Source organism: Tachyglossus aculeatus, chromosome 25 (genome assembly GCF_015852505.1).
Source record: "Tachyglossus aculeatus isolate mTacAcu1 chromosome 25, mTacAcu1.pri, whole genome shotgun sequence".
NCBI lineage: Eukaryota > Metazoa > Chordata > Mammalia > Monotremata > Tachyglossidae > Tachyglossus > Tachyglossus aculeatus.
The window spans coordinates 7,632,060-7,652,027 of record NC_052090.1 but is presented as its reverse complement, the minus strand read 5'-3'; the positions used below and the strand labels follow the sequence as shown (position 1 = coordinate 7,652,027).

Genomic DNA, 19,968 nt, shown 5'->3' with positions numbered 1-19,968 from the left:
TGTACTAATAGCTTGGGAGAGTATAATTCAAAAGAGTTGGTAGATTCATTCCCTGCCCACAATGAGCTGACAGTTTAGAGGGTCTCATAACCAATGTCCCCTTTCACAGTTTAAACTGATTAATTGCATACACAATACAAACTGTTGTACTCTCCCAAGTGCTTAGTACAGTGCTGTGCACCCATTAAGTGCTCAATAAATATGATTAACTGTTGTACACCTCTTTAAATTCTACATTATAAAGTACTTATTTATTCCTATTAAAGTCCATCTCCCATCTTCCCTGTAAACTTGAGAAGGGCAGAGATTGCCTGCTAATTCTGCTGTATTGTACTCTCCCAAGTGCTTAGTACAGTGCTTAGTACACAAGTGCTCAACAATAAATACCATTGATTGATCAATAGAACAGTGTTCTACACAAAGTGAGCACTTAATACATTGATTGCTCAATGGATTTTATTTATTTCTTATTTATATTAATGTCTGTCTCCCCTTCTAGACTGTGAGCTCATTGTGGGCAGAGAATGTGACTGATGTTATATTGTACTCTCCCAAGCACTTAGTACAGTGCTTTGCACACAGTAAGTGCTTAATAAATATGATTAATAATAATAATTGATTAACCCCGGGTCCACTTCACTTGGGCGTGCTGAGATGTTAGATTTTGGTTGCTTCAACTGCCTGTAATTTCTGGATGTCCCAGAGGGCCGGAAGGAAAGTCCTTGGTTCAGTCAATCAGTCGCTGACACATAGTAAGAACTAAAAAAATGCCATCATTCATCATCAACAACCTATTCTCCCTATTACTTAGACTGTGAGTCCCATATAGGACAGGAACTGTGTCTGACCTGCTTATCTTGCAGTTACTCCAATGCTTGGTCTTGTCTTTTGCCAGCGTGGCTCAGTGGAAAGAGCCCGGGCTTTGGAGTCAGAGGTCATGGGTTCAAAACCCGGCTCCACTGCTTGTCAGCTGTGTGACTTGGGGGAAGACACTTAACTTCTCTGTGCCTCCGTTCCCTCATCTGTAAAATGGGAAATAAGACTGTGAGTCCCATGTGGGACAACCTGATCACCTTGTAACTTCCCCAGCACTTAGAACAGTGACTAAGCATTTAATAAATGCCATTATTATTATTATTATGGACACATCTCTCCCAGAACCCCCCACTCCCCATCCACAACCATTCTGGTTGTGTATCCAGAGAGTTTTCTTGGTAAAAATTCAGAAGTGGTTTACCATTGCTTTCTTCCATACAGTAAATTTGAATCTCCACCCTTGATTCTGTCCCATGCTGCTGCTGCCCCACAAAAGTACGTTTTGACTTGTAGCAGATTGCCTTCTACTCACTAGCCACTGCCCAAACTAGGAATGGAATGGGTATGCCTCTGCTTGACTCTCCCTCCCGTAGTTGAGAATGATAGAGTACGTGAAACTCTTCAGATGCCAACCTGAGAGGGGAGAGCTTGGTACATAATTAATAATAATTATGGCATTTGTTAAGTGCTTACTATGTGCCAGGCACTGTACTAAACTCTGGGGTAGATACTAGCAAATCATGTTGGACACAGTCCCTGTCTCCCGTGGGACTCAGTCTTCATTCCCATTTTCAAGTGATCTAACTGAGGCATAGAAGTGAAGTGACTTGCCCAAGACAGCACAGCAGACAAGTGGCAGAGCCGGAATTAGAACCCATGACCTTCTGACATCCCAGGCCCATGCTCTACCCACTACATCATGCTGCTCATAGTAGGTGCTTTACTTATATAGTATAAATTATCCATTTATATAAATGTCTTTGTCCCTCTCTAGACTATAAGTTTATTATGGGCAGGAATGTGACTACCAATGCTGATTTGTACTCTCGCAAGTGAATAGTACAGTGCTCTGCACACAGTAAGCACTCAAATACCATTGATTGATTAATGAACAGGTACCATAATTATGATTACTAACCAATCCTGGAAGGATTTCTAGCTTAGTAGCATATAAAGCATTGCCTTGTCTTCTCTGACTGCAATGTAAATCTGAAAGTGTCAAACACTTTTAGAATGCTCTCACTTTAGAATGACATGGAGAGATTTTGTCCTCCACAGAGATATTTAAGCAACTCCTCCTTCACCCCCATGCTTTCAGTGATGCTTTCATCTGACATAAAGGCAATATGGGTATGAATCTGAGGTGCTAGCATTATTCATCAGAAACAAAGCCAACAGTAAGTAGTGACTTTCATCCATTTCAAGAGTCAATAGTAGCCTCAGGGTTGCCTCTCTTCACCTTATTAGGCCTCTGACTTGTACCACACAGTTGAAAGAGAAACTCACTGTAAGAGCTTTCTCCTTCTGGATGAATTGCTCCTGTTTCTTTTTTTAAAAAAAATCTCTCTTCACCTGTGTCTTGGTTCATAATAAAATGCCTTGCAGTTTCTCAAAGTGGGGAATTCAGTAGGTTTTCCAAAATTAATCATCAATAGTTCTTATTGAGCACTCACTGTGTACAGAGCACTGTACTAAACACACGGGAGAATACGAGACACAGGAATTGGAAGACATGTTCCCTATCCGTGACAAGCTGACAGTCTCTGAATCTACTAAGGAATGGACAGCATATACAAATTTTAACTCTGCTAGACTGAAAGGGCCTTGAGGTCAGAGAGTGTGTCTACTTTATTGAACTCTTCCAAGAGCTTAGAACAGTGCTCAGCACACAGTGTGTGCTCAGTAAAAACCACTGATTGATTAGCTAACTGTGGCTTTGCCCTACTTACAGTATATTTTAGTGTCAGTTTCTCCCACTAGATGGTAAACTCCTGAAAGACAAAGTCGACCAACTGTACGGTAGCATCCCAAGTGCTTCCTAGAGTGGTCTGCACAGAGCAAGCAGTCAATAAAGTCGACTGATGGACTGCTAGAAAACATCTGATCTTTTTAGCCTTTTTTGTGGATTCGGTACCCTTTGGATACCACCATCACGGACTACCACAAGCATGAATAGAGATTCCTATTCCACTTTATTTTTATGGGATCTGTTAAGTGCTTACTATGTATCAGGCAATGTACTAAACCACTGGGGTAGATATGAGATTACCAGTTTGGACACAGTCCAAAGGCTCACAATCTTAACCCCCATTTTACAGATGAGGTAAATAAGCACAGAGAAATTAAGTGACCACTCAAGGTCACACAGCAGACAAGTGGCAGAGCCGGAATTAGAATCTAGGTCTTTCTGATTCCCAGGCCCATGCTCTATCCACTAGGCCAAGCATTTTCTCTGGATGATAGCCATCTGGATGGGGCCTGGGGAAAAAGGGAAGATTTCCTTGGGTTTTCTAAAGGGAAAATGACTTCTCAAAGATTTTCCTCAAGGAAAAGTATATACATTCTTTTATAGTACCAGAGGGTTGAGATTAAGGAGGTGTAAAAAAGACATCTGTGTGTGAGTATATGAGGCGGTGGGGGCAACATGGCTTAGTGGCTGGGAGTCAGAAGAACCTGGGTTCTAATCCTGGCTCTGCCACATGACTGTTGTGTGACTTTGGGCAAGTTACTTAACTCCTCTGGGATGCAGTTACTTCATCTGTAAAATGCGGATTGAGTGTGAGCCCCATGGGGGATAGGGACCATGTCCAACTCGATTAACTTGTGTGTACCCCAGTGCTTAGAACAGCTCTGGCAGCATAGTAAGAGCTTAACAAGTACTACTGTAATTACTACTACCCCTGCCCTCCGCCACTTGGGTAAATATAGTTGTCCTCTGTATTCCAAGAAAACACCAGTGATGTTGAAATTCACCTCGGAGTGGGTGTGTAACTGAACAGGCCAATGCAGGATCCACAGTCATGGCCACATGCACAGAAAAAGGTTGTCTCTTGTTGTGTTAAGTTCAACTGAACAGAAGTCATAGCCCGTAAGATGATCTGCCAAGGAAGGAGGCACAGATGACATCTAAAGTATGCAAAGGAATCCATTTACTCTGAAAGTTGATAGTGTGTAACCAAGACATGCGTCACCATAGCTTTTAAAGAAGAATTCAGCACTAGTTGGAGGCCTAGATTTATTCACCAGCTTCCAGACCCGATGCAAACTCAAATATCACCATTTAGAAAATGACACATTTATTTTTCTTCCGTAATCCCTCCAAACCTGCTCCAGGAAAGCTGGATTAGTCTGAAAAAAAAATTGCCCCATCTAAACTGTTAACTTCTTGTGGGCAAGGACTGTGTCTGCCAATTGTATTGTACACTTCCAGGTGCTTTGTATAGTGCTTTGCATAAAGTAAGCCCTCAATAGATAGAATCGATTGATTGAGCAATTGCCGTCATTTAGGTAGCCCTTGCATGGAACGGGACTAACAGGCACTTGGAAGCATAATTCAAGCATTAATTAATCAAGTAGAAGCCGTGTGGTCCTAGTGCACAGGCCTGGAAGTCAGAAAGTCATGGGTTCTAATCCCAGCTCTGCCTCTTATCAGCTGTGTGACCTTGAGCAAGTCACTTCACTCCTCAGTGCCTCAATTACCTCATCTGTAAAATGGGGATTAAGATTGTGAACCTCTTGTGGGACAAGCACCGTGTCCAACCTGATTATCTTGTATCTACCCTAATGCTTAGAACAGGGCACATAAGCGCTTAACAAATACCATAAAAAAGGAGAAATTACAGTATTATTTAAGACTGTCCAAGGTTCAAAATGAATGAGCAGCTCTGTTTTTCTGCTTCCCATTTCCCAAAGCCCACCTTTGGAAGAGGAGAAGGAGGATTACCAAGAAGACAATGGGAAAGACTGAGTCCTTGGGCCCTGGGTCATAGTCTGTAAGCTCCTTGTGAGCAGGGATCATCTATACTCACCTTTTTATACTGCGTTCTCCAAAACGCTTAGTATGGTGCTCTGCACACAGTAAATACCATCGATCGACTAATCCCTGTTTCACTGACAGGCTATTTGAGTTTAATCAGAACGGTGCCCAAAACCTTTTTCTATTTCCAATTGACCCTCATCAGTGAGGCTGGTGACTGGGTTAGAGGGAATTACTCCCAGGGGGGAGCAAGGTTACCCAACACAATAGACGGGAACACAGTCTATGCACTAAGATTCTTCCTATGTCCTGATGCCTCATGTTGCTTCTGCAGCGATTGTGTCCAGTGATTTTATGGTACTCTCCCAAGCGCTTAGTAAAATCCATACTATTGATTGAGAAATGTGATACCTCCAATACAGAAAATGGTTGCGTCTGAACTTTTAGAACTCGAACTGACCTGGAGAGTAGGGAGAGAGAGGAAGAAAGGGAGTACTATTCCATTAGTCTAACTTTATAGAGAGCTTTTAATACCCAAAATGCTTCCACAGGACTTTTTTGGTGGTATTTAAGTGCTTAATATGTGCCAGGCATTGTACTAAGCACTAGGGTAGATACAAGCTAATCAGGTTGGACACAGTCCATGTCCCACATAGGGCTCACCGTCTTAATCCCCATAACTTGCCCAAGATCCCACAGAATCCAAGAGGTGGGGTCAAAATTAGAACTCAGGTCCTTCTGTCTCTTGGGACAGTGTTCTATCCACTGGGCCCTGCTGCTTCCCAATGCTATCAGTATTCCTGCAAGACCAGATTCTTAGTCCTGAAACCTCACACCATTATTCTTGCCAGGAGATTCTATCTACAGTGCAGATATGTGCTCTGAATATCAGAGGTCATGCAGCCACTAGGATTATCATTTTGGAGTCTTTAATCCTCAATAGAAGGCTCCATTCCTGTTTCACAAAGGTAATCCCCACCTCAGGAGAGTACCTGACTGCTTGTAATAAATGGAAAGACACCCAATCATAAAAGACTTTTTTTAATGGCATTTATTAAGCACTTACTATGTGCAAAGCACTGTTCTAAGTGCTGGGGAGGTTGCAAGGTGACCGGTTTGTCCCATGGAGGGCTCACAGTCTTCATCCCCACTTTACAGATGAGGTAACTGAGGCACAAAGAAATTAAGTAACTTGCCCAAAGTCACACAGCTGACAATTGGCAGAGTCGGGATTTGAACCCATGACCTCTGACTCCAAAGCCTGTACTCTTTCTACTGAGCCAAGCTGCTTCTCTAAAATGCTTTTAAAATGGAAACTTGAGAAGCAGCATCGCCTAGTGGATAGAGCATGGGCTTGGGAGTCAGAAGGTCATGGGTTCTAATACCGGCACCACCACTAATCTGCTGTGTGACCTTTTGTAAATCGCTTCACTTTTCTGTGCCTCAGTTACCCCATCTGTCAAATGGGGATTAAGACTCTGAGCCCGAAGTGGGACAGGGACTGTGTCCAACCCAGTTTACTTGTGTTGCCCCTCAGGTCCTGGCACATAGTAAGTGCTTAACAAATACCACAATAATCATTATTATTAGGTCATTTCCGCGTTTCTTTTGACTTGGACGTTATGGCTCTACCAGAAAGTCTTCCATTTGGTGTGAATTCTGCAGGTCTAATTCCTTTTTGCCCAACCATCAGAGAGTACATTTTTCACCATTCTAAGTCAAAAGTGAACTCCCTTCTTTCGCCCTAATAAAAATGATGCCTCTGAGGCCCCCCACCAGCCTCTGGTGTTAATCTGAGATGGTTTGTAGTTGCTGCTATGGAGCTAACATCTCGTAGGCACTTTGGCCTGCCTTGTGAAGCAGAGCTGATTATCAACTTTGCATGCCATCTGCCCTGAGACAGTCATCTTAAACCATTCACCACAGTCTCTAATTTTATATGCCATAATATAATTCTTATTTTGGTTTCCCAGATCATTTTCTCTACACTGATAATAATGATCATTGTGGTATTTGTTAAAAGCTTACTATGTGCCAGGCATTGTACTAAGCCCCGGGGTAGAGGCAAGGTCATGAAGTTGGACACAGTTCCTGTCTTACTAAAGTCCCCTGTCTAAAGGGGAGGGAGAACAGGTATTGAGTCTCCATTTTACAGATGAGGAAACTGAGGCACAGAGAAGTCAAGTGACTTACCCAAGGCCACATGGTAGGCAAGTGTCAGAGCCAGGATTTGGACCCCGGGCCTCCCAGGACAATGTTCTTTCCACTAGGCCATGCTACTTCTCTGATTTCCGGACTGTAAGATGGCTGTGAGCAGGAAAAGTGTCTAATGACTCTTTCATATTATTTTTTTTTTTAAAAAGATGGCATTTGTTAAGTGCTTACTATATGCCAAGCACTGTTCTAAACACTGAGCTGGGGGGGTGGGGGGGGCACAAGATAATCAGGTTGTCCCACATGGGGCTCACAGGCTTTATCCCTTTTACAGCTGAGGTACCTGAGGCAGAGACAAGTAAAGTGACTTGGCCAAGGTCACATAGCAGACAAGTGGTGGAGCCGGGATTAGAATCCATGACCTCCACCTCCCAAGCCTGGGCTCTTTCCACTGAGCCATGCTGCTTCTGTATTGTATTATATTGTTATATTGTACTCTTTCAAGCGCAGAACACAGTAAGTACTCAGTAAATGCAATTGATTGATTGATCTCAGGACTCTATAGAGGCAAGTTATTTGCTGATAATCCCATGATGCCATTCATCGTGGTTGTGCACCAGACCCCACACAGTAAATTGCCACTTCTTATTATAATGTTCAAAGAATCCTGATTCTCTGCTTCATTCTTTGTTTATAGTGTGGGTGTGCTTAGATCATCAATGTCCTTCATGGTGACCCATGAAATCAAATCTCCGCTGAAGGAGGGGGTAGGAGTGGTAATTTTAAACCCACCTAAAATAAAGTGATACCTTCACGTAGTGGCTTAATCATTAGATTACATGTAAACAACTCCAAATCGTAAATGTTTCTTTTTTTTTTAGCACATGGGAAATGAAATATGCTCACATCTCACACTCGGGAAATCAGACTACTGAGCTGTGAAGAAGACACCATTTGTTTGCAAACATCATTGTCTACCACAAACAGGTGACTGCATGTAATCTTTTTTAAAAATGGTATTTTAATTGTCCCTAAAGAAATAGCTAAATGAAGTTTGTGGAGGTTCATGGTGACTTGTGTGAAAAGTCGAGGAAGAGAAAAATGTGTCCTGTGTTACTTAAACTATCTGGTGAGAGTAAAATCAATACCAGCAATTCAGAGAGTGCTGACAGGCATAAATCACAGGAATAATGTCTGTGAGGACCTAACACTACCTTTCTTCTCCTTATTCCTTCTCTAATGTTTTTGTGAGAGACCTGCAGTCTGTTCTTAATCTGTCCTGAACTCTACTGAAGTAAAAGGAAAGTGATGCAACTCCTTAAATAAAATCCCTCTCAATTGTATTATTGTCATCCCAAACATAAACGGGGCCTTTTCTTGCATTTTGGGGAATTAGAGAATATTTTGCTTAAACTGATGGAGGTTTTGCTTTAATGGGTTATCTGAGTAAAGGAAGAGACATCAGACTGTGAAAGCTTTTATTCGGTCAGACCAATAGTCCATCCAGCTTCAAATAGACCAAGCACTTAGTACAGTGTTCTGCACACTGTCAGTGCTCAATAAATATGATTGAATGAGATAGACCATTTAACACGCTAAACCTTTCCCTTCTATGTCTCCTGTACATGTAATAACTCGTGTGGATTGGACCATTTTCCTGCCTTCTGAGAACCACGTTTTCCTCTTCATACCCTTAAAACTTCTAACATTTCATCTAATCTATCAAAGGTATTTATTAAGTGCTTACAATGTGCAGAGCCCTGTACTAAACACTTGGGAGAATTAGCAGACACACTCCATGCCCATAATGATCCATTACAGAATTCTCATCCCTTAATTTATCCAAAACCTTCTTAGACCTTCTGATATGCTCTGCTTTCACAACTTGCTGTGGAAAAAGTTCAATAATAGTAATGAGTATTCATTAAGTGCTTACCTTATGCCATGTATCCACCCCAGCACTTAGAACAGTGCTTGGCACATAGTAAGCGCTTAATACCAACATTATTATTATCATTATCATCACTGAAATAAACATTAGGATAGATAAAAAGCAGGTTGGACACAGTCTCTATACCACACAGGGCTCACAGAATAAGTGGAAAGGAGAATGGGATTTAACCTCTACTTGACACATGAGGGAACTGCGGCACAGAGAAGTAAGTGACTTGCCCAAAATCACACAGCAAAAAAAGGGCAGAGCTGGGATTAGAACCCAGGTCCTCTGACTCCCAAGCCTGCTGCTGCTTTTTCATGTGCTTGCCATCCTCCGAGTGAGGAAGTGTTTCCTTTTAGTTTGAACCTTACTGCCTTTACTCTGTGGTAAGAGACCTTTCCCCACTCAAAAAACTCCATTGGTTGCCCCACACCCCTGCATCAAATAGAAACTCTTTAGCATTGGCTATAATCAGCTCTCTCCCTCCTAATTACTTCTGATTCATACTATGACCGAGCCCTTACACTTTGCTCTGCTATCACCAACCTACTCTCTGTACACTGATCTCATCTATCTTGCCGCTAAACCCATGCCCATGTCCTCCCTCTGGCCAGAAATACCCTGTGCTTTCATATACAACACACCACCCTTTTCCCTTCCTTTGAAACCCTACTAAAATCATACCTCCTCCAAAAGGCCTTCCCTGATTAAACCTTCATTTCCCCTTTGAGCTTAAGTGCTTGGTCTGTAGTGGACCACATTCTCTTAAAATCCTATTGGGTGAGCATGGTAGGAAGTGAGGGGAAGAGTGAGCTGTCTTAAACCCATAGAGCAATACTCATCCAAACTTTTTAGGATAACGTTGGCCTGCCATTTCAGCCTGGGATGGGAAGCTGGCATCCTGTTAAATGGATTCCATTTTTTTGACAGATTTTTGTATTAAAAAAGGAAAAAGAAGGGACAGGAGAGGTCGCCGGGGGGGCCAGAGGCTGGTGGTCAGCTTTTCGGAGAGCTCGGACACAGCTAATTTGGCCATCATTGTCTGATAGGCCAAGAGCTGAACAATGCAGCCTTTTAGGGATTGTCTTGAAATCGGGCAAGATGGGCAGTTTAAATAGCTTTAACATCCAACCCTGGGTAGGCTCAGTTCACCTTTGCTGAAAGCCCTTTCCATTTCTATTCTCCAGCTGTCTTAATGAGGCTCTTGGGTTGAAATTAATTCATCTTGCGCTTTATGAAGGACTAAGCTCCTGGGGTCTCTGACTATAGGGAAGCAGCATGGCATAGTGAGACACAGTATAACTTAGTGGTAGAACACTGACTACCCTGGGAGTCAGAAGCATGGGCTGTAATTCCAGCTCTGTCACATGTGACCTTGGGCAAGTCACTTCACTTTTCTGGGCCTCAGTTACATCATTTGTAAAATGGGAATTGAGACTGTGAGCCCCACATGGGACAGGGACTGTGTCCAACCCTATTTGCTTGTATCCACCCCAGTGTTTAGTACAGTGCCTGGCCCATAATAAACGCTTAAGAAATATCATAATTATAGAGCAATGAGAGAGACCTCTCTGGGAGAATGCTCTGTGGATTGGGCTTGGGAAAATTATCTGTAATCCATTTAGTGACTGTCTCTCCCTGTAGTCTGTAAATTCCTTGTGGACAGGAATCATGTCTACCAATTCTATTGTATTGTACTCTCCCAAGCTCATACTGCTGTGCCCTGCATACAGTAAACTCTCAATAAATACCTTTTTATGATATTTGGTAATAATAGTAATAGTACTTGTTAAGATCTTACTATGTGCCAAGCACTGTTCTAAATGCTAGGGGAGTTACAAGTTAATCAGGTTGGACACAGTCCCTGTCTTACATGGGGCTCACAGTCTTAATCCCCATTTTACAGATGAGGTAACTGAGACACACAGAATTGAAGTGACTTGCCTAAGGTCACACAGCAGACAAGTGGCAGAGCCAGAATTAAAACCCAGATCCCTGTGACTCCCAGGCTGGTGCTTTATCCGGTAAATCATGCTGCTTCTCATGCAATCCCAGCTTCACCGCTTTCCCGCTGTGAGAGCTTGGGCAAGTCACTTAACTTCTCTGTGCCCCAGTTTCCTCATCTGTAAACTGGAGATTAAGACTGTGAGCCTCACAAGGGACAGGACCTGTGTTCAACCCAGTCACCTTGTTTATACTGAGGTGCTTAGATTAGTACCTACCGCATAGTAAACACTTAAATACCATTAACAAAATCTCATTCGAGGTAGCATTTTTCTGGTCCTCCCACTTTCCATAGTTCAGAGCTGGATGTGTGGGTTGTAAAAATTGGAGGAGCTTAAAAAATAATAGCTCAGGTGAAGTTTCTCTCATACATGTAGATTTTATTTGTAAATATTTTACATTTGCCTCGTAGAAGTAAGGCTCTTACAGAATATTCCACCTCTGGTGCCTCTGTTCACATTCTTTCTTTCCTTTTTTAGAAAAGGAAAGAGAGAGGGAGAAGGAGATAGAGGAAAAGATCAACGGTATTTCCTGAGTGCTGTCTGTATGCCAAGCACTATACTAAATGCTTGAGAGAGTGCAATGCAACGGAGTTGGTAGACACATTCCCTGCCCACCAAGAACTTACAGTCTAGAGGGAGAGACAGACATTAATATAAATAAATTAGGACATGTACAATAAGTGCGGAGGGTGGGGTGAATATTAAGTTCTTAAAGGGTACACATCCAGTGCTTAGGTGATGCAGAAGGTAGAAAGGGAAGAGGAAATGAGGGCTTGGATGGAAGATCCTTGGAGGAGATGGTGATTTTTAATAAGTCTCTAAAGGCTTATTAGATGGTCTGTTAGATATGAAGGGGGAGGGAGTTTCAGACCAGAGGGTGGATGAGGGCAAGGGGTTAGGGTTGAGATAGATGAGCTCAAGCAATCACTGGAGGTTCTTGAGGAGTGGGGAGATGAAAACTGAACATTTTTTAATAAGAATGATCTGGACAGTAGAGTGAAGTGCAGGGACTGGAATGGGGAGAGACACTGAACAAACGGCTGAGATTAATCCAGTACAATCAGTTTGGACATAGTCCTTGTCCCACATGGGGCTCACAGTCTAAGAGAAGGGAGAACAGGTATTCTGTCCCCATTTTTCCAGATGAGGTGGCTGAGGGATATAGAAATTAAGTGAATTTCCCAAGACTGCACAACAGACAAGTGGCAGAATTGGGATTAGAACCCAAGTCCCCTGACTCTCAAACCCATGCTCTTTCCACTAATCCACATTGCTTCCCAAAGTAGCATCCATGAGCCTTTGTTACAAAAAGAATTGAGGTGAGGATGATGTGCTCATTATTTCAGTGTTTCCAGGTGACATTCCTAAGTGCTCTAATCCTCTTGGGAAATTCAGTGAATCATCTCAGTGTTATGATTAGGGGAATGAGAAGAAGAAAAGAAGCAGATGAGGAGTAATTTTACAGTGTGCAAGCAAGTCAAATACAGTGTGATTCCTCTCTGGCTCTCTACTCTTCAGAGAGGAACATCTTCATAGGGGCAGGTTGTTTTACTTTTTGATATAATTCAATCAATCAATCATATTCCTCCCAATTTCTTTCCACCTTGGTTCCTCTAAAGTATAAATGGAGTATATTGCCTTTTTTGTTTCCTTTAGATTGAAAGCTCCTTTTGAGCAGGGGTCATGTCTACCAATTCAGTTATACTGCACTCTCTCAACCACTTAATATAGTGTTCTGTACTAAGCCATATTATTCAAGGTTTTTTTTTTCTCAGATTACCATCCATCTCTGCCACTGCCCTTGTTTGTAAACTCAGGTAAGTCATTTACCAGATCTAGGCCTCGGTATCCTCATCTGGAAAATGGGGACAATGCTACTTGCCTTTCCCTATCTCACAAGACTGTTGTCAGGATGTAATGAAAATTAAGACTCCAAGCTGATCTGGAAAGATGAAAATGTTAGGCAAACAGAAATTATTATTGAATTAATGGTTATTCAGTTGCCCCTGTGGCAAATTGCTCTGGTTGTGGCTCTGGGTATCAAAAGTTAGGAGTTCCATAATTGGACCTGAATTTCTTAGTCAGTGGTATTCACTGAGTGCTTACTATGTGCAGAGGACTGTACTAGCTCTTGGGAGAGTACAAAACATCAGAGTTGTTGGACACATTCCCCATCTAGAAGGCATTGGATATGTCCTTAAGTGCTGTGGGGCTGAGGATAGGGTGGCTATCAAGTGCTTAAACTGCCCTCTTCAGCAAAGCAGTACTGTCTAGTGAATAGAGCACAGTCCTGGGAGTCCGAGGTCTTGAGTCCTATTCCCAGCTCTGCCACTGCCTGCTGTGTGCCCTTGGGGAACACTTAACTTCTCTGTGCCTCAGTTCCCTCATCTGCAAAATGAGGATTCAATGCCTATTTTCCCTCAGAGTTAAACTGTGAGTCTCATATGGGACCTGAGTATCTTGTATCAATCCCAGTGCTTAGTACAGTCCTTAGCACATAGTAACTGTTTAACAGATATAATTGTTATTATTATTATAGCTGCATAACTAACAGCAATGACTAAAGTGTTTTTAAACTACTAATCCTTGGGTCTGAATGATAGCCTGAGACTTGAGGGATAATCGTGGAGTATCCACTGGCCTAATCAGCGGAGAAACTGATTCATGATATAAGTACAGGTGGGCAGAACAATAATTCTTTTCACAACAGGGGGGCAGTCAGGACACTACAGGCATGCAGATTCATTCAATTCAGTCGATTATATTTAAGCACCCACTGTGCACAAAGTACTGTACAAAGTGCTTGGGAAAGTACAATACAACAAGAAACGGCACACAGATCAGGGCAGCATCATAACCACACTGATTTTTCCAGCCTAGGAGGAGATGTAGTCGACAGAGCACAGGCCTGGGAGTCTGAAAGCCTTGGGTTCTAATCCCGGCTCTTCCACATGTCTGCTGTGTGACCATGGGCAAGTCACTTCACTTCTCTGTGCTTCAGTTCCCTCATCTGTAAAATGGGGATGAAGACTGTGAGCCCTCTGTGGGACAGGGTCTGTAGCCAACCAATTACCCTGTGTCTACCCCAGCACTTAGGATAGTCCCTGGCGCATACTGAGCACATAAGTCTGAGAAGAAAAGTGCATTTAAATGGGTGAGCTTTTAAGAACATATACTGAAAATAAAGCATTTTATAAGTGGAGCTGTACCTTATAAGCACTTGATATTCATCCCAGACTCAGACCCACAGCACTTATGTAAATACCCATAATTTATTTACTTATGACTGCCTGTCCCCGCCCTCTAGACTAAAACCTCTTTGTGAGTTTTACATACTCTTTACACACTTTGTTGCCCTGCACTCTCTCAAACTTATTGAATATCTTTTCATTCATTCGTTCATTCAATCGTATTGAGTGCTTACTGTGTGCAGAGCACTGTACTAAGCGCTTGGGAAGTACAAGTTGGCAACATATAGAGACGTTCCCTACCCAACAACGGGCTCACAGTCTATAAGGGGGAGACAGACAACAAAACAAAACATATTAACAGAATAAAATAAATAGAATAGTAAATGGTTAAACCTTTTCTCCTATCTAAATAGCCTGTGAGCTGCAGGTGGGACAGGGCCTTTGTCTGACTTGATTAACTTGTATTGATGGCAGTGCTTAGAACTGTGCTTGACTCATATCACTTTTAAAAGTGCTTAGTTCAGTGCTCTATTGAGCAAGCACTCAATTAATTCCATTGACTGGATAATGAGAAAAACTTCAAATCTGCCAGAAATATTTTTCACAAGATTTTCAACACCATCATTAAGATGATTTTGAAGAGTGAAATTCAGCTATGCAGCAGAGGCAGGAATTCTCCGCATAGAATAACCATTCAGGTATAATTTCCATTAACACAATTAAAGATCCAGAAGAAAAAGGCCGAGTTGATAATTAAGGAAGCAGAACTCTAAAGAAAAATGCGACTGTCATATGAAAATGCCTGGTAATGGAAAAACAAAAGAAGAAAAAGAAAAGACAAGGGAAAAATCATTAAGCATAGTCTGTGGAGGCTTGGGGTGTTATTAATAAAGAGAGATTTTTGGAAATTTTTCCTCTGGGGAGATGAAGATATTACAGCCAAAGTGATAAAACTTGGTGCATGCAAAGGTATAAAAATGCAAAAGGGAAATCAGTATTGTTTTTTCCCATTTATATCTGAGCATTCCTTGGAAAACTACAAATCAAGAGATTAGGATATTTATCGAGTGTCCACTCTGTGTGAAGCACTGTACTAAAAGCTAGGAACTGAATAATAATAACAACAACAATAATAATAATAATAACATTGTTAAACACTTAAATGTGCCAAGAACTGTGTTAAGCATTAGGGTTGATAAAATACAATAAATTCAGATCAGACATAGTCCCTGTCCTATATGGGACTCACAGTGTGGAATAACAAATATATCATCTCCATTTAACAAATGAAGCAAGGAGAAGTTAAATGTCTTGCAAAAGGCAAAGGGGGAACTGAGATTAGAAACTAGGTATCCTGATTCCTAGGACTGTTATCTTTAACTGACTAATCAAAGAATTACACATATGATCATAAGTGTTGAGGATAAGCATTAAATACATAAATACAAAGTAGCAGGAAGCAAGAAATTCCTAAATTAAATAGAACCTTATTCCAAGCAAGTTCAAAGCCTAAATGTGAATTAAATTGGCATTTTTAATGGTATTTAAATTTAAAGAATTTAAAGTATTTAAAGAATCTACTATATGCTAGACACTGTACTGAGAAGTGCTGAGGTAGATACAAGCTAATCAGGTTGGACACAGTTCATGTCCCTCATGGGACTTGTCTTAATCCCCATTTTACAGATGAAGTAACTGAGTCAGAGTACTTAGGCCTCAATTTTCAATATCTTCAAAGTTTTATATGGCTGCACCACAATGCAATTCTTGAGCGTAGACCCAAGGAGCCTAATCACTGAGGCCCTTTGCTTCTAAAAGAAAAAGAGGTAGACAAACAGTTTTATCCTGCTTCTTAACTAAGAAGAAGCAGTTTTGCTTAGAAATCTTGGACTACTATCAAACTATTTAAATTCAAAATCAGAAGGGAAATCCGTCCACTTCAAGATTCTCCATGATATAACTTGAGACAGAGATCACTTTACCAAATTCAAATTAATCTGTGCATAAAGGTGGAATAATTACTTTATCTTTTGTATTCATATGGAGCATAGATTTTGCCTAGAATAACAGATTTCTTAAAGAACAATGCTTAGCAGATAGTAAGTGCTTAACAAATACCATTATTATTATAATTTATAATAATAAATAATAAAAGAATAAAATTATAATAATTTATTATTATTAAAGATAACTGTGGTTAGATTGTAGAGGGGTGTCCATTTTTACCAGTCTGAGGTATGACAAGTGATTAAAGCTGAGTATTTCCCAAAAACAGGGGTAAACCATGAGAAACATTATTGTCCAGTGGATAGAGCATGGGCCTGGGAATTAGAGGACCTGGGTTCTAATCCCAGCTCTGCCACTTGTCTTCTGTGTGACCTTGGGTAAGTCATTTAATTTCTCTGTGCCTCAGTTACCTCATCTGTAAAATGTGGATTAAGATTCTGAGCCCTGTGTGGAACAGGGACTGTGTCCAATCTTATTAGCTTGTATCTACCCAGTGCTTAGTACAGTGCCTGGCAAATAATAAGCCCTTCACAAGTACCAAAATATGTTAAAAAATCACTGATTAGACCCAATAAAACATTGAAAATTACATCAAGTATTATTATAACATGCAACCAGGTCGTAATAGTACTTTTTTAAAAAAAGATCAAAGTAGGCTCTAAAAGTCAGTTGGTTGTGACAAGTATCAATTAATATATCAAAATCAAAGATTTTAATCTCATTTTTAAAAGTACACCATATTTTAGTAATTCCATTTGTCAAATACTATAGCATACATAAAATGTGATACAAATACCCATTAATTTTATCACTGAATGTTCTATTTAGGCACATTGTTTTGTTCAGAAGCATCAGAAAGTGCTCTCTCCCCTTGTCTCTGCCATGTAGAGTTTTTGTGTTTAAACAGGCTTATTTTCTGAAGGCTATTCAAGGCACCAAGGTTATATGTACAAAGCAAATAGAATTGAATATCTGGTCCTCAGAGAATAATGGGTCAATTCAAAACTAAAATGAACAATTGGGTTTAGACCTTCTAAATTAGAAAACACCAAGTGAACCAAACAACATGTGATGTTCCTTTTCATGGAGAAATCTAGCCCTCACTAAAACAATTTTTGAGCTTAAGGAAGGAATTGGCATTGGAAACCATAAAATTGAAGTCTATAGAATTGGAAGCAGCATAGTATAGTGAAATATACTAACAATACCAAACCAGACATCAAAGGACAAATATCATAATTATTATAGTGAAAAGAGTGGGCTTGGAAGTCACCAGACTGATCACACCATTTTTTTCCACCTCAATCTGACTTTTGAACTGTTGTGAGCAGCTGTTTCAGGACAATGATATCGAGTGATTCCTAGATTAAGTGTAAAGCAGCCTTTAATAACTGTGATTCATTCATTCATTCAATCATATTTATTGAGCGCTTACTGTGTGCAGAGCACTGCACTAAGCATTTGGGAAGTACAAGTTGGCAACATATAGAGACGGTCCCTACCCAACAACTGGCTTGTTAAGTACTTACTATGGGCCAAGCATCAGGGTAGATTAAAGAAAATCAGGGCATGAGAAGCAGCATGGCCTATTAGAAAGAGCATTGGCCTGGGAACCAGAGGACCTAGGTTCTAGTCCCAGCTCAGCCACTTCTCTGCTGGGTGACCTTGGGCAAATAACCTAACTTCTCTGTACCACAGTTACCTCACCAATCAATGAACCAATCAATCAGTGGTATTTATTGAGCAGTTACTATGTGCAGACCACTGTACTAAGCACTTGGGAGAGTACAATACCACAGAATCAGTGAACATGTGGCCTGCCCATAACCAGTTTAAAGGGGGAGACAGACATTAATATAAACAAATTACTATATAAAATTTAAAGATTTGTACATAAATGTTGTTGGTTTGAGGCCAAGGTGAATATCAAATGTCCCAAGGACAAAGATAATAATAATAATGATATTTGTTAAGCGCTTACGATGGGCCAAGCACTGGGGTAGATACAAGGTAATCACGTTGTGCCACGTGGGGCTCACAGTCTTAATCCCCATTGTACAGATGAAGTAACTGAGGCACAAAGAAGTTAAGTGACTTGCCCAAAGTCACACAGCTGACAAGTGGCAGAGCTGGGATAAGAACCCATGATCTCTGACTCCCAAGCCTCTGCTCTTTCCACTGAGCCACGCTGCTTCTCTACAAGTGCATAGAAGATTCATTTGTTCATTCACTCGTATTTGAGCGCTGTGTGCAGAGCACTGTACTAAGCCCTTGGGAAGTACAAGTTGACAACATATAGAGATGGTCCCTACCCAACAACGGGCTCACAGTCTAGAGGATACAGCCAGGAGAGTTAGGTGGGGGAAAGGGGTTTAATCGGGGAAGGTCTCTTGGAGGAGATGAGACCCTAATAATGCATTGAAGGTGAGGAGAAAGGTGGTCTGGCCTATTTGGATGGGGAAGAAATGCTAGGCCAGGGGGAGGATGTGGGAAAGGGGTCAGTGGCAAGACAGAAGATATTGGGGCACAGTGAGCAAGCTGATGCTAGAGGAGAAGAGTATGCAGGCTGGACTGTAGAAGTCAGTCAGTTAATCCTATTTATTGAGTGCTTACTGTGTATAAAGCATGTTCTAAGCACTTGGGAGAGTACAGTGTAAAAATAACAGACACATTCCCTGCCCACCACAAGCTTACAGTCTAAAGGACAATCAGTGTGGTGAGGTAGGAGGGATGAGCTGATTGAATGCTTTAAAGCCAAAGGTAGAGTTTCTGTTTGATGCTGAAGTGGATGGGAAACTGCTGGAAGTTATGGGCAACTGTTTCAGTTCCTTACTTCTGCTTTTTCCTCTCAATAGGGCAGTATTAATCAAAGCAGGCTAAGTACTGCAAAGCTTATCTATTTTAGATAAGAGGGGCCATCCCTTTGCCTCTAAATCTTCGCCTCTGGGGAGTGCTTGTAATTCAAAAATTTAGAAGGCAATGGCATCCTCTATCTTGTGTAGCTCCTCTCTGATCTTGCTTTCTTCTTACTTGTCATTGTTTATCTTTATTGTTATGATCCCTTGTGGATCCACTTCTTCGTTCCCTAACTCTTGATGCATTTGTCTCCTGCCTTTTATCCTTATCGTTCTGCCCCACTGTCTGGCTTTCTGTGATCCATACGTCTGGAGAACTTAATTCTGACCTTTTCTTTATTTTTTCTTCCTCGCAGAGTAGAAACTCTATCAGGGCCCCTGAAACAGATTCCAGCATGCAATAACAGCAATGATAATTTTGGTATTTGTTAAGTGTTATGTTCCAGGCACAGTATTAAGTGCTGCGGTAGATACAGGATGATCAAATCGGTCACTGGTCACTTGGGGCTTACAATCATCATCATCAATCGTATGTATTGAACGCTTACTATGTGCAGAGCACTGTACTAAGCTCTTGGGACAGTACACTACAAAAGTTGGCAGATACATTCCCTGCCCACATGAACTTATAGCCTAGAGGGGGAAAGAGATGTAAAGACAAATGAATAATTAATAATATATAATTTAATTATATGTACATAGGTGCTGGGAACTAGGGGTGGAGCATATATCAAATGTCTCAAGGTCACAGATCCAATTGCATGGGTGATGCAGATGGGAGAGGGATCCGGAGAAAAGAGGGCTTAATCAGAGAGGGCTTCTGGGAGGAGATGTGACCTTAATAAGGCTTTGAAGGAGAGAGATGGTGGTCTGGCATATATGGGAGGAGGAGAGAGCTCCAGGGTAGGGGGAGGACGTGGGAAAGGGGTCAGCAGTGAGATAGACAAGATTGGGGCACAGTGAGTAAGGTAGCACCAGAGCAGTAGAGTGTTCGGTCTGGGCTGAAGTAAGAGATGAGTGAATTAAG

The 19,968-nt window shown here is 41.4% G+C and overlaps 1 non-coding gene across 1 annotated transcript; it reads right to left on the bottom strand.

Annotated features, from left to right (window-relative positions):
- Positions 1-1,321: 1,321 nt before the first annotated feature.
- On the bottom strand, positions 1,322-1,459 carry LOC119945586. The gene has a single exon (XR_005456251.1). It is a non-coding gene; the product is annotated as a small nucleolar RNA SNORA7 (small nucleolar RNA).
- Positions 1,460-19,968: the final 18,509 nt, after the last annotated feature.